The sequence below is a fragment of the Procambarus clarkii genome, chromosome 39 (genome assembly GCF_040958095.1).
Source record: "Procambarus clarkii isolate CNS0578487 chromosome 39, FALCON_Pclarkii_2.0, whole genome shotgun sequence".
NCBI lineage: Eukaryota > Metazoa > Arthropoda > Malacostraca > Decapoda > Cambaridae > Procambarus > Procambarus clarkii.
Window position 1 is genome coordinate 5,639,125 of NC_091188.1, and position 15,189 is coordinate 5,654,313.

A 15,189-nucleotide genomic window follows, 5' to 3' on the forward strand; every position below is an offset into this window, starting at 1 on the left:
CAGCTGCGTCCTCTCTATGTTTAAGACATGTGTTCAGTTTAATTTCACCTGCAGTAACAGCTAGGTCTTATGGTCTTCTATAACCTCTTAAAAAATATGTTTGTTAGTAAATATTCTATTGAAAGTTGTTTTTGTCTCTATACAAGAAATATTTCTAAGTACTTACCAATTGATTAATTTTGGGTTTAAGGCCTATCAATGGCGGGAGGGGTATTAAGGCCGCCACAGTAGATTATATTGACAACCAACAAGTACACTTTAGTCCTGAGCATAGTCCAGGACTACAGTAAACTCCCAACGTATATACACCGAGAAATTCGGTGAGACATTCAGTGTACATACGTGTTAATTTGTATTATCTATCTAATAATAATAATACTTATTATTATTATTATTCCTTCTGTTGCTATTATTCTAAACATAATATAGTTTTAGTAAAATATAATATGAGATTCATTTTGCTGTCCTCTACTGCAGGAGAGAAGAACATTCACCGAGGGCTGACGAGCAGGAAGTATCCGGCTTTGACCCCTTGCGAGCACAGCCGGTCCGAGGTGTGGGAGACGAGCCGGAGGGATGAGAGTGTCATGTGTGGTGTGGTGTGTGGTGGTGGTGTTGGCTCTGTGGTGCAGCGTCCTCGTCAGCTCACTACCCAACCCTGGTCTGTAGTCACACTGATCAAGTAGTTTTGTCCTGCTAATTATTATACAGTTCTCTAAGGGGGTACACTTTCCCCTGGTGTGTTTCCTCGTGTTTATATGTTAAAAGGTTGCGCGTGTTTTGTTTTCCGTCTTAGACGTGGTTCTTATTTATACAATGCTAACTAGAATATATAAATTTTCTTCTGTCTTCTATAGACAGCATTATTGAGGACTCAACGATAGGAGGTGACTAGATCTTTAACAGTGCTAACCAGCATATGTACAATCTCATATTTTCTACATAGACAGGGTTCTACTACATATTGTGCAGTGGATTATTGGGTACTTAACCAAACAATGCGATAGCAGTGCTTACACAATGGCAAATTACAACTCTAACCCCAATATATATATATATATATATATATATATATATATATATATATATATATATATATATATATATATATATATATATATATATATATATATATATATATATATATATATATATATATATATATGTCGTACCTAGTAGCCAGAACGCACTTCTCAGCCTACTATGCAAGGCCCAAGTTTTCATGAATAAATTGTTTTTCGACTACCTAACCTACCTAACCTAACCTAACCTAACTTTTTCGGCTACCTAACCTAACCTAACCTATAAAGATAGGTTAGGTTAGGTTAGGTAGGGTTGGTTAGGTTCGGTCATATATCTACGTTAATTTTAACTCCAATAAAAAAAAATTGACCTCATACATAATGAAATGGGTAGCTTTATCATTTCATAAGAACAAAATTAGAAAAAATATATTAATTCAGGAAAACTTGGCTTATTACGCAAATCGGGCCTTGCATAGTAGGCTGAGAAGTGCGTTCTGGCTACTAGGTACAACATATATAATATTTACATACTAGAGCATCCTTGGAACATATTCACACTAGAGCAGGCTTGGACCAGCAACACCAGCCAGAGCTCCAGGGTACCCGTACCCCACTTTAAAATCCCCTGTGCTAATATAACTAATGTTTTTTGGCTCAATTGTCTATGACTCTAGAACAACATCAGTTTGGACAAGAGGCAGATTTTTTGGGGGCAGGATAAGATCAATTAATTTGTTGGCACGAGTTACCTGTACATTGACATGCAGTATAAGCATGAACCTCGCCGGCTCTACTCACCGGTAAACTTCTCCAATAACGAGTGGTTTGACTGTCATTAAGTTCGGCTGTAATGTCATTGCTTGCAGAAGATGGCAGCCGGGAACTTCTTGCAGGAAGGGTGAAGCGAGAGGCTCGTATCGTAGCTGCCGTCGGGGGTCGGGACGCCACGCGGTCTCATACGGTAAGTCAGTCTCTCTCTGTCTCTCTTAAAAACATCTGTGTTTAATTTTAATTCTACCATAAATTTTGTAATTAAATAATAAAAGTAATTATAATAAATAATTTATAAATTTTTATTAATGTTTCATTTATTAATAATACCAACCTGATCATAAAGAAATATTTTTATATATAAATATTGATCGAGAAGTGAATGTAATTAAGAGTTATATTTTATAAATTAAAAGTATACATATTTGACCTCTTTAACAGGGAGCGCTATTTGGAAGACCAGGAAGTATACGAAGACCCAAATTACGGTTTGGTAGACGCCGGTCTCGTGGTTAGATTTTGATATGCCGAGATACTCGTCCACTACCCCCACAAGCTTGGGGACCTGGTCCACTACCCCCACCAGCTGGGGACGTGGTTCACTACCCCCCCGCCAGCTGGGGACCTGGTTCACTACCCCCCACCAGCTGGGGACCTGGTTCACTACCACTACCTACTCCCCCCCCTATCCCCCCCCCCTATAAGCTGAGAACCAACCACCACTTCCAGACCTAACATCTAATTCAGTATTTTTGGCCACTTTTAATTTAAGTTTTTATTCTTCTGCAATTCAAATATTTAGCAGAAATATTATACACGATGGTGTTACGAAGCTTTGAGGCTCTAAAACTTTTACATATCATGTAGTTAGTACGAAATATATATGTACTTTTTCCAAATATATGTTTACATTGTTAGTAAATTTTATATAATCCTAAGTAATGAAAGATGAAAAGTATTAAACAAATAATAATAGAAAGGTCTTAAACGAACTGATTTTTCTATTACTGTAATGACCCTCGAGTTGATTCTCTCAGGCTATCCTTCTTAATGGAAAGGAAGTGAACCAGTACTATGTCTGACTGATGTTCTAGATGCACGGCTGTATCAAAACCAATGTCAACACTTCATCCTTGTGGGAGATATGAACCAATAAAAAGTGCCACGAGCATTTGAAGATTCCCTGGCTGCCTTCGTTCTAACGAAGCGTGTAAAAGTTTCCTTTTCACTTTATCAGGACCCCCTCAGTTGACCTTGTGTTGACTGGTCTGGCAGAACACTATATCACACGTCGTTCTCAGGGCTAAGCTGGGTCTTTGGATCATCATAATACCAGCTTTAAGACTGAAGCATCACCCACATGTCTTTGGGATCAAGGAGACTGGCAGGGCCTGTGCGACACCCTAAAGAACGATCAGCAGCCAAAATGTGTTGCATAATTTTGCGTATTTCGGGGTGACATGAGGGTTATTAATATGTCTCTGTCCATTCAAAGGGAACATTTATTTGGGTGTCACATAAAACACCTCCGGTTTGGCATTTTAGTTATGGAGAGAGGAACTTGTACAGAAGGTAAATGGGGGTTGTTAACCTTCTGTGAACTTTGTCGAATGTACAATGACCCGCCACATTTCTCCTGTTCTGGGTATGCACAGCACAGAAGAGATGCCAACTGCTGTACCTGTATGCACGGCAGTGGGTCAAGTATATTAAGCTAGTATCCACTGAACAGAAGTACTTGTAGGTCCCATAATTTAGAACGTTTGTGGATGTCTACCCGGCAGATATCAGTTATGTTTGGTTCCTAGCAGACCACCGGATGAGTTGAAGACGCGTATTCTGCATGTGGCAGCTCTGAACTGTGGCGTGTTTTTCTTTGGGTAATGTCACTCAGCTACCAGTCACTCGTACTGACCCAGGTATGTTGGGTGACACTGGTCTCTGTGGTATGCTGGCGGGAGGACTCATTCTTGCCGACAACTTGAAAATTTCAGTTACTAAAGAAATTTTTAGTGATGTGCAGAAGATTTTATTCACCTCTGAGCCTCTTAAGCTTACACACACCATTCTTTTATGTCAAAGTAAATGAAATGCTCTCAAAGCGACATGAAAAAACTTGAAAGCATATAAAATGAAGCCATGACAATCATTCTTCGAGTCCCAAGGACTGCCAAAACATCTAATCTACGATAGGAATTGTCCTTCCCAAGTTAAGGAACTGAATGCAAAGCTTGCAATTAAGATAGCCAGAGATCCCCATTACAATGATATTGCCAAGAAAAAAACATAAGTTCTGTGTTACTTTCAAGAGGAGACAGGAGAAAAAATGCCATCACAGTTCAGTCTGCTACCTCGAACTTCATCTGCTTGAGCAAGCCCGAGAACGAGCTTGCTCTACAACTACATTGAACTAGAACGTGAACTACAAGCAAGCCTGTAGAGAGGTTACCTTCATGAGAGGATGGCCCATTCAGGATTATCATCAATGAGATGAAAACGAAAACATAAGAACATAAGAACATAAGAACAAAGGTAACTGCAGAAGGCCTATTGGCCCATACGAGGCAGCTCCTATTCTATAACCACCCAATCCCACTCATATACTTGTCCAACCCGTGCTTGAAACAATCGAGGGACCCCACCTCCACAATGTTACGCGGCAATTGGTTCCACAAATCAACAACCCTGTTACTGAACCAGTATTTACCCAAGTCTTTCCTAAATCTAAACTTATCCAATTTATATCCATTGTTTCGTGTTCTGTCCAGTGTTGATACTTTTAATACCCTATTAATATCCCCCCGGTTATGTCCATTCATCCACTTGTAAACCTCTATCATGTCACCCCTAACTCTTCGCCTTTCCAGTGAATGCAACTTAAGCTTTGTTAATCTTTCTTCATATGAAAGATTTCTAATTTGGGGAATTAACTTAGTCATCCTACGCTGGACACGTTCAAGTGAAAACGCCCAACATGATACCACAAGAAATGAGGCACAAGTATCTAGAGGAAATTTTTATAGAAGCCAGAGATGAATTAGATCAAATTTACATGATGTGTCTTCCAATTCTGTCAATGGCAGGGCTGGTGCAACATACACTGTAATTAGGAATAATACCTTTCAATGCGGAAATAAAGAAAACCCACGTATTGAGAACTATGCCTCTTCAACACAAGCAGAGCTAACTGTCATTGTTATGGCGTTAAGATTCCTTGCACGAAACACTACCGGTGCAGTGATCTGCACTGATTCAAACGCAGCACTACAAAGCCTAAGTAAAAATCGGGCAGAAAATCTTGCGATTGTTGGTGAAATCAAGAGAGCTGTGTGAGTACTAGCCAATCATGGAAGAGTCGTCAAGTTTCCGTGGATCCTCTCCCATGTTGAAATCTCTGGAAATGAACGAACTGATGTGCTGGCTTCTGAAGGGGCTGAAGGCGTAAAAATTTAAGAGATGACAAATGTTAATCTTCTTGATTGAGAAGGAAGGAAGGAATTATCAGGGAAAAGCGCCAAGCCATTAAGACTATATTTGAGAAGCTGTTCACTTGAGACAGTTAAGCAAGTCCCAGCTGTGTCTGGGTACAAGTGACAGGATGAACAACCCAGCGGGTTTTCTTCCTATTGGGGAGTGTTGCACATGCTGCAATTGCGGTGTGTCCACTCACAGGATAAGTTGCGCTGCCCCATTAAACTCGCCCCTCCGGGCAAATTTTTAATTTTAAATGCTACAGAAATATCCAAGGCTGTGACATTTACTCTCTCCACTGTTTAGACTGTAAGAGTCTCTAGACAGTTTTCCCATTTTCAGGTCAAATTTACTGGACGGCCATCATCTCACTACTGGCCTCGACGAGGACAGGATGCTGGCGGCTTGTCAAAGGTCCCCATTTCTCCTGATGATTTTATCCTGCTGGATTTTTAATTACAGCAGTGTTTTGGCATTTACGGCTTTGAAAGGTAGGTAGGTCTAGTGTTTATAACCTTAGTGAAAAAATATCTCCTATTATCTGCCCTACATTGTGGCTTGTTGAGTTTGAAACCGTTGCTCCTTGTTTGTGTTACATCTGGCCTTTTATAAAAGTGGTTTGCATCAAAGTTCACCAAATTGCTCAGTATTTTAAGAGTTTTAATGAGATCAGCCTTGTCACGTCTGGTTTGCAGTGTTGCTAGTCCTGTGGTCCTCAACTGCTCTTGATATGCAAATTGACTTAGAACCGGGAGGATTTTTGTCTCCCGGTGTTGAACTTTCTTCAAAGCAGATATGTCTTTCTGCACATGAGACCTCCATGCAGATCTAATATGTTTCTTTTCCCCAAACCAAATTGCTTACTGCTTAGCAAGTAGTTTTCATCAAGCTGCTTTTGTCTCTTAGTGAGGCTTTTTTTCAAAGATGTTTCCTACAACAGAGAGGTAGTATGTTGTAAATAGTTTTTTGCTGCTGTCTTGCTTCTCCTTTCGTTAAGAGACACAACTCTATCCTTTTTCGAGATTAGTGGCTAGGTTTGTTTGTTAGTTCAAACTTGGAAGAGGGTTGCTGCGAGTGCAGATACACATTATTTTACGATATAGAGAATTACAGAGTCTTGTCCTATAGGGCCGTGCTAACACTCGTTTTGAATACAAGTTTTACGTCTTTCTCTTCAGTGATGATACAGGACGATAAGTGGGAACTGGTGAAGGGAAGGTGCCACAGGGAGAGAACGATCAGGCTCAGTAACTTGCCTTATATTTACAAAATGAGAGAAGCAAGAAGGTTGAGCCTTCTCTATGGCACTGATAACTACAGAGTCAACAGGTGTGTATAGTGTTGATGGGGAGTCATCAGATGCTAGAACTGAATTATATGCTAGTACTTGTTATATTACGCGCCACCAAACTTTGCTACCCTCTCGTTGGTATGTCAATGTCTTTCTCACGTTCTCGTGCATCTGTCAACAGAATTATTTTTGTATATGACATATTTTTGTTTAATTATCATTGAAAACCTTGTTTAGATGGGTTGATCTTCTTTTATAGCGATTTCAGGTTAACAACCGGTTTGTAATCGATCGCAATTCAACACTGATACCAAAACCTAAGATGATCTCCTTCTGTGCATTTGTAGGTTATTTTTTAGGATATGAATATTTTGATGTTATAATGTTCGAGATGCAAACATTTGAGCCTGGCTATTAACATCTATGTGGATAACATCCCAATTATCATTCCCCAGCGAGTTGCACACCCCCTGCTTGTCTCCTTCATCCCAGAGGTAAGAGGTGTGAGATGCTGCACTCTCACAGTCTCAGTCTTATTGCTGGTGTTCACTGCCTGATGATGCGAGGAACCAGCCTCGCCCTCTTAAAAATAACGTCACTTTTGGCTCGTATGCGCGCTATGGCCAAATTTGGACGTAATTTGAAATGAAATCGACTCACAAAAGTGACGTTCTGTTCCGTTTTCTATTTGAGTCGTCGGGCCTATGCGGAGAGGTTACGAGAGGACACTTTAAATTAACGTTTTTCATAACGTTTTGAAACTTTATGGTAATTTCCTGCCCACCTAACCTATCAGAGGACCCTTAACTTACTGTTGTTGAAAAAAAAAGTCCCAAATTTATTTTCATTTTTTTTTTTTTCAAATTACGTCCAAATTCGGCCATACGGACAAACGGCCAAAAGCGACGTTCTTTTTAAGAGGACAGGTTGCGGTGTTTGACAAGGTGTTCTGCCAGACCAGTGGTCACCGGGGAGGCCTGGTCGAACAGCGGGTCGCCGGGATATGAGCCCCGAAATCATCTCAAGGTAACCGGGTTCAGTGAAGACTCCGACATGTGCATAGGAAAATGAATATGGTTCGATAAGTGGAAGATAGGTAGGAAATCATCAACAGCTCGCGCCACCTGGTGTTGGTTCGTGTCTCCCACAAAGTGTTGACATTGATTTTGATATAGAATTTCATCGAGATATTCTTGATATAGTAATGGTTCATTGTCTTTCCAATGATTGTGATAGCATAAGAGAATTGATTCACGACCCTGACCCATTGTCCATAGCCGAAAGAAGATCAATTCTTTTGACACTCTAATTATTATTAGTAGTAATAGTAGTAGTAGTATTTATATTTATTGGAGTTTATTAGCTAAAAAATATTTTTATTTTTATATTTTATTACATACGATTACAACAAATAACAATAGTAAAATTACAAATATTTTGTATTAATTACATGTTGAGTAAAAGTGTTGTGTCTAAAAACTTCATAAAACCTAAGTCCACTACGGGCTCACCATAACCCGTACTACATAGAAATTTTTTAATCCGAATAGCTGAATCTAAAACATCAACAAATTAATCAATTTACTGATTAATCAATTAATCCAACATCAATTAATCAAACATTCCTATAAAACATTACTGCTATATATTTGCATGGCACAAGAATAAAAATGAAATAAAAAGAAGTGGCTTGAGTTATTCTTAATTGTCATATCTGGAAGTGCTGGTCCTCGGCTGTTGGGGTAGGGGGGGGGAGAGTGGACCAGACTCGAAGCATATCAGACTTTAAATGTAAGCTGAACTTCCACCATATCTTATTTTGGGCTTTGATTTACGTCTAGGTGTTGTGAGCAGCGCTCCCTGTTGAGGAGATTAAAACGAATCATTTTAGTTCACAATGCGTCAGATTCATTGTGTAAATCAAGTATTGATAAATGTTTAAATGTAAATAACATGTGTATGTAAGATCATATATATTATTAATGCCAATATACAACCGTTAATGTGATTTGTATTATTTATTGGTCACCATTATTACCATTATTTTATAATTCATTGTGTCGGGGGACAGGAAGCCAGAGTATATTCATACACGTTAGGCTTTTATTGGAGGTCCTCCCATCAGGGTCGAATTACTGACCCCGCTCAGGATACAACCCGTTCTCGCACTTTCGTATAGTCAATATTGACTTATTAAATACGTGCATATGTGACATACTAAACATACTAGTTTACCTTGAAAAGCTTCATAGAAAACACCAACCTTACCTAACCTTCTTAGTATGTTAAGATAAGCATCTTATTGCTTCGTAATTACAATTATTACTTAACCTATTATAGGTATAGGTTAAGTAATAATTGTAATTACGAAGCAATAAGATGCTTATCTTAACATACTAACAAGGTTAGGTAAGGTCGGTGTTTTCTATGAAGCTTTTCAAGGTAAACTAGTATGTCACATATGCACGTATTTAATAAGTCAGTATTGACTATAAGAAAGTGCGAGAACGGGTTGCAGGATATGCAACACCGCAACAAGCTGACTAACTCCCGAGTACCTAGTATTACCTGGAATCTATTTTGAATATATATCTCTACTGAAATTTAAATGAAAATGTCCGTGAAACAGAGTTCATAAGATGGATTGTCTTACCAGAAGAGGCCACTTAGCATCCCTGCCTCCGGCAACTACTTTTATTACTGAAGCTGGGTCCGCCTCTCTGGTCACCCTTCCACCATGGTCCCCCCTGCTTCCGTTTTCTGTAACCAGCGACATAGGCGTTACAGCCCCTTATTGCGCCGTTGCGGCAGCTTAATCACACTCAAACGACTCTGGTTTCGTTACTTTATCGGTGATAAGAGGTAACAATGATAAAGATTATATTGTATGTCAATTTATAGTTTATTACTGTCAACAATTATTGATTTTTACCTGAGGAAATTTGTCTCCTGTTCAAAGTTATGCCATTCTGAAGTCAAAGACAATTGGACACAAATAGGTCTGATATTGCAACAGGGAATCTTAAACTGGAGTACAAGTACCTGTACAGTGGAGCTCCTGCTAGAGTGTATATGTTCCAAGGTTGCTCTAGTGTGTATATGTTCCAAGGTTGCTCTAGTGTGTATATGTTCCAAGGTTGCTCTAGTGTGTATATGTTCCAAGGTTGCTCTAGTGTGTATATGTTCCAAGGTTGCTCTAGTGTGTATATGTTCCAAGGTTGCTCTAGTGTGTATATGTTCCAAGGTTGCTCTAGTGTGTATATGTTCCAAGGTTGCTCTAGAGTGTATATGTTCCAAGGTTGCTCTAGTATGTATATGTTCCAAGGTTGCTCTAGTGTGTATATGTTCCAAGGTTGCTCTAGAGTGTATATGTTCCAAGGTTGCTCTAGTATGTATATGTTCCAAGGTTGCTCTAGTGTGTATATGTTCCAAGGTTGCTCTAGTATGTATATGTTCCAAGGTTGCTCTAGTGTACTCACCTAGTTGTGTATGCGAGTGTTGAGCTTTGGCTCTTTGGTCCCACCTCTCAACCGTCAACCTACTGGTGTACAGATTCCTGAGCTTCTCGGGCATCATCATATATGCATTTGAAACTGTGTATGGAGTTTGCCTCCACCACATCACTTAACCACATTAATCACTCAACCACTGAAATAGTTAATTCTAATTACTGTGGCTCATTTGGGTATTCAGCTTCCACCTGTGTCCCCTTGTGCGTGTACCACCAGTGTTAAATAATCTATCCTGGTCTACCCTGTCAATTCCCCCCTGAGAATTTTGTATGTGGTGATCCTGTCTATCCGAGCTCTTCTGTCTTCCCGCGACGTGAGGTGCAGTTCACACAGCCTTTCCTCGTAACTCATGCCTCTTAGTTCTCGGACTAGCCTAGTGGCATATCTCTGAACTTTTTCCAGCTTCGACTTGTGCTTGACAAGGTACGGGCTCCATGCTCGGGCCGCATACTCCAGAATAGGCCTTATATATGTGGTATACAAGGTTTTGAAAGATTCCTTACACGGGTTTCTGAACGCAGGTCTGATATTAGCCAGCCTCGCATTCTCTGCCGATGTTATTCTTTTTATGTAGGCTTCAGGAGACAGGTTTGGCGTGATATCAACTCCTAGATTTTTCTCTCTGTCCGTTTCGTAAAGGACTTCATCTCCCATTCGGTATCCAGTGTCTGGCCTCCTATTTCCTCCACCTAGTTTCATTACCTTACATTTACTCGGGTTGAACTTTAGTAGCCCTTTGTTGGACTATTCCATTAGTTTGTCTAGGTCATCTTGTAGCCTCATACTATCTTTCTCTGTCTTAATCCTCCTCACAATTTTTGCATCATTAGCAAACATTGAGAGGAACGAGTCTATTCCCTTTAGGAGATCATTTACATATATCAGAAACAGTATAGGTCCAAAGACTGATCCCTGTGGGACTTCATTGGGGACGCCTCGCCACCTCGAGACCTCACCCCTCATAATGACTCGCTGTCTTCTGTTGCTTAGGTACTCCCTTATCCAGTGGAGTCATCTTGCATGGTATCTTCTCCGTTATCTTGCATGATATGCAAGTTAGAGACACTGGCCTGTAGTTTAGTGCCACCTTATCACCCCTTCTTGAATATCGGGACTACATTAGCAGTCTTCCAAATTTTTGGCAGTTCACCTGTTACCAGTAATTTGTTATACACCATGGAGAGTGGCAGGCACTAAGCTTCTGCTTCTTCCTTCAATATCTATGGTGAGATCCAAGGTAGTGTGTACATGTTCCAAGGTTGCTCTAATGTGTATATGTTCCAAGATACGAATATATATATATATGGTGGTTAGAGTTGTAATTTGCTATTGTGCAAGCACTCCCATCACATTGTTTGGTTAGGTACCCAATAACCCACTGCACAATATGTGTTAGAACCCTGTCTATGTAGAACAGATGAGAATGTACATATGCTGGTTAGCACTGTTAAAGCTCTTCAGTCACCTCCTATCGTTGAGTGCTCAATAATCATAGCTATAGAGGGCAGAAGAAAATGTATATATTCTAGTTAGCATTGTATAAATAAGAACCACGTCTAAGATGGAAAACAAAACATGCGCAACCTTTTAACATATAAACACGAGGAAACACACCAGGGGAAAGTGTACCCCCGTTAGAAAACTGTATAATAATTAGCAGGACAAAACTACTTAATCAGTGTGACTACAGACCAGGGTTGGGTAGTGAGCTGACGAGGACGCTGCACCACAGAGCCAACACCACCACCACACACCACACCACACATGACACTCTCATCCCTCACGCTCGTCTCCCACACCTCGGACCGGCTGTGCTGGCAAGGGGTCAAAGCCGGATACTTCCTGCTCGTCAGCCCTCGGTAAATGTTCTTCCCTCCTGCAGTAGAGGACAGCAAAATGAAACATAATATTATATTTTACTGAAAAATATATTATGTTTAGAATAATAGCAACAGAAGGAATAATAATAATAATAATAATAATAATAATAATAATAATAATAATAATAATAATAATAATAATAATAATAATGGGACTACTAATGACTGTTAATGGAAACATGTAATCGGAAGGGGCCATTGAGGAGGATTCGAACCTGCACACTGAGTACTCCTAAGCACACTGGGTATTCCCTGCAGGCACACAGTTGTTTAAGGCGTGTGCTTGGGAGTGTCCAGGTTCGAATCCTCTTCATGATTCCTACTGATTTTCTTAATAATAATATCATCATGTTTCAATTTCGCGTGGTGTGAATTTATGTACTACATGTAATGATAAACATATTGATCATAATACAATTTATAATTTTAATGAGAGGGATAATATAAAGAAAATGTATATATACAGATCATCTTATCCCATAATAACCCTTAAGCAGTTGACAGCTCATTAGCCCAACACTAACCTGGTGGTGAGAAGATCTTAGATGTATTACTTCTTGAAAGACTAATAAAAATATATGATAATTAATACATTCATTAAAATATTTACCAACTAACAGGGTTTTTTTAGATAAAAAAAATAGCCCTGGCGGATAAAAATTAAATCGATCAATAGTCTTGAATGTAGAGAGGACACAGGTGTCATTTTCTTGGACATAGTTCAAGCCTTTGTTAGGCTTTGACACAAAGGCTCGATTTATAGGTTTGTTAGGCTTTGGCACAAAGGCTCGATATATAGCTTTAACCGTGGACATTTTCAAGAGGAAACTAGATTTATTCCTCCAAGGAGTGCCGGACCAACCGGGCTGTGGTGGGTATGTGGGCCTGCGGGCCGCTCCAAGCAACAGCCTGGTGGACCAAACTCTCACAAGTCAAGCCTGGCCTCGGGCCGGGCTTGGGGAGTAGAAGAACTCCCAGAACCCCATCAAGCAGGTATCAACCAGGTAACTTGCGGTGTTGCTGGAAATTTTTCTACGATTCCTTAAAAACTGTTTAAGAGAGCGAACTTTACATGTTTCCATTCACAGTCATTAGTAGTCCTGAGAGCTCACCGTTGACACAACTGCCCACCGGGAGAGTGAGACCTGACCATTACTGTGCAACATTTACATTCCAAACATTGCAGATAACTGCACATGTTTTTAGAGGCGCCAGTCAGAGGACGTAGATCTCGTTATTGAAATGAATGTGATTAACGTCCTCTGAATTATTTAGGTACTGGTACGTCCTATCAATAAATGAAAGCTTCCAGTTTATTTTATCTTGAGGATGGGATTATTAAATTTCTGATGTCTAAACAGTATCTCAGGAGAACATCCGCCAGTCAGTACACCACCCGTGAGTCCTAGCAGCGTCCGTGAGTCCTAGCAGCATCCATGAGTCCTAGCAGCATCCGTGAGTCCTAGCAACATCCGTGAGTCCTAGCAGCATCCGTGAGTCCTAGCTGCATCCGTGAGTCCTAGCAACATCCGTGAGTCCTAGCAGCTTCCGTGAGTCCTAGCAACATCCGTGAGTCCTAGCAGCATCCGTGAGTCCTAGCAGCGTCCGTGAGTCCTAGCAGCATCCGTGAGTCCTAGCAACATCCGTGAGTCCTAGCAGCATCCGTGAGTCCTAGCAGCGTCCGTGAGTCCTAGCAGCCTCCGTGAGTCCTAGCAGCATCCGTGAGTCCTAGCAACATCCGCGAGTCCTAGCAACATCCGTGAGTCCTAGCAGCCTCCGTGAGTCATTCATGAACACAAAGATATTAAGCAAGATGAACAGTAAACTCATGTTCATCCTGTATTTTTATTACTACAGTGCTACAGTAGACTCCGCTGCACGTCTTATTAAAAGTCCGGTAGTACAATCGGGTACGTTTTCGACGCAAAATAGAGAATTCCGGGTTCGAATCCTGGACGGGAGAGAATAAATGAATGACCACATTTCCTTTCACCTAATGCCGCTGTTCACTCTGCAGTAAGTAGGTACCCGGGAGTTAGTCAGCTTGTTGCGGGGTTGTATCCTTCGCGGGGTCAGTAATTCGATCTTGGGGGTTGGGGGGGGGGGGGATCTTGATAGAAACCAAAGGTGTATGAATACTCTCTGGCTTCCTGTCCCCCGACACAAGTGAATTATAAAATCTCTACAACGGTGCTCACATCAGCTTAGGTCCTACAGCAGTGCCTTCGTCGGTCCAAGTCCTCCAACAGTGCTTTCTTCAGATCAGGGCCTTCAGATGTGCTTTCCATAGCATCATTTTTATTTTAATACTATTCAATGTAGGCCCTTAATTTAGGGCCTAGAGCCGCTGGATCTACAGTGTAGATTCTGAAACAGATTATGACAATACTTACCTAAGTTTACAGCCAACGGCAGAGTGTACCTCACTTATGAAGTACCACAGTGTTATCTTCAGTTTAAGCGGAGCCGCAGAGATCTTGCTGGGATCTTGAGAGAGACTGAGCAAGAATGGTGACGGAGGCGTATTTAGGCAGCCTCAATGAGACGTCTAATTCCTGGAACTGGAGTCGCTGTCTGCAGGCGGCGCTGGATGACGTCTGGAAAAATACCCCTGCTGGTTTCCCTGTCGATGTACGATGCTCCGCGAAAATAATGTTGACAAACATTGACACGTCTTTGTTGCCAAGCATCGAGTTTCGCCACCTGGGTTATAAACAACGTAGTCCCTGCTCGCAACGTAACTGGCCCTGTTTAAATGGCTAACTACACCATAAAAGACTTATTCTGGCCGGGAAAACAAACACAACACAAGCTGTCAAAACAGCATATCATGTTATCTCATAATAACCTCGGAGTGAACGTTTGGGGGTCACACCCTTTATTGGATATAAAAACTTGACTGGCGAGAGATAAAGAGAGAGTTCGCGTGTTGCTTAGGAATGCAAAGTGATTAAAACTCTTTTTGATAGGTTAACTGTACTTGAAGATACACTTGAGAACGCGAACGATGCCAAACCGATTGATATTGAAGTCCTAATGAAAAATGAAATCGAGTGTTAGGGAATAAAAAACTAGACCTGAAATTTTGATAATTCCCCGCCCCCCCTTCCAAAAAAAAGATATCAAGGTAGGGATATAAGGTTTATTAATATAATTTAATAGAAACGCACGAGAAAAAATTATATCGTTAATGAACAGATCGATGAAGTGATGAACGGAAACTGTGATACAATTAACGG

At 40.6% G+C, this 15,189-nt stretch overlaps 1 long non-coding RNA gene across 1 annotated transcript; it reads right to left on the reverse strand.

Annotated features, from left to right (window-relative positions):
- Window positions 1-7,931: 7,931 nt before the first annotated feature.
- LOC138372736 (uncharacterized) lies at window positions 7,932-14,500 on the reverse strand. The gene is made up of 4 exons (XR_011230914.1): window positions 14,344-14,500; window positions 11,763-11,946; window positions 9,212-9,318; window positions 7,932-8,418 (listed from the first exon to the last, which is right to left on the reverse strand). It is a non-coding gene; the product is annotated as an uncharacterized lncRNA (long non-coding RNA).
- Between the last annotated feature and the right edge of the window lie 689 nt (window positions 14,501-15,189).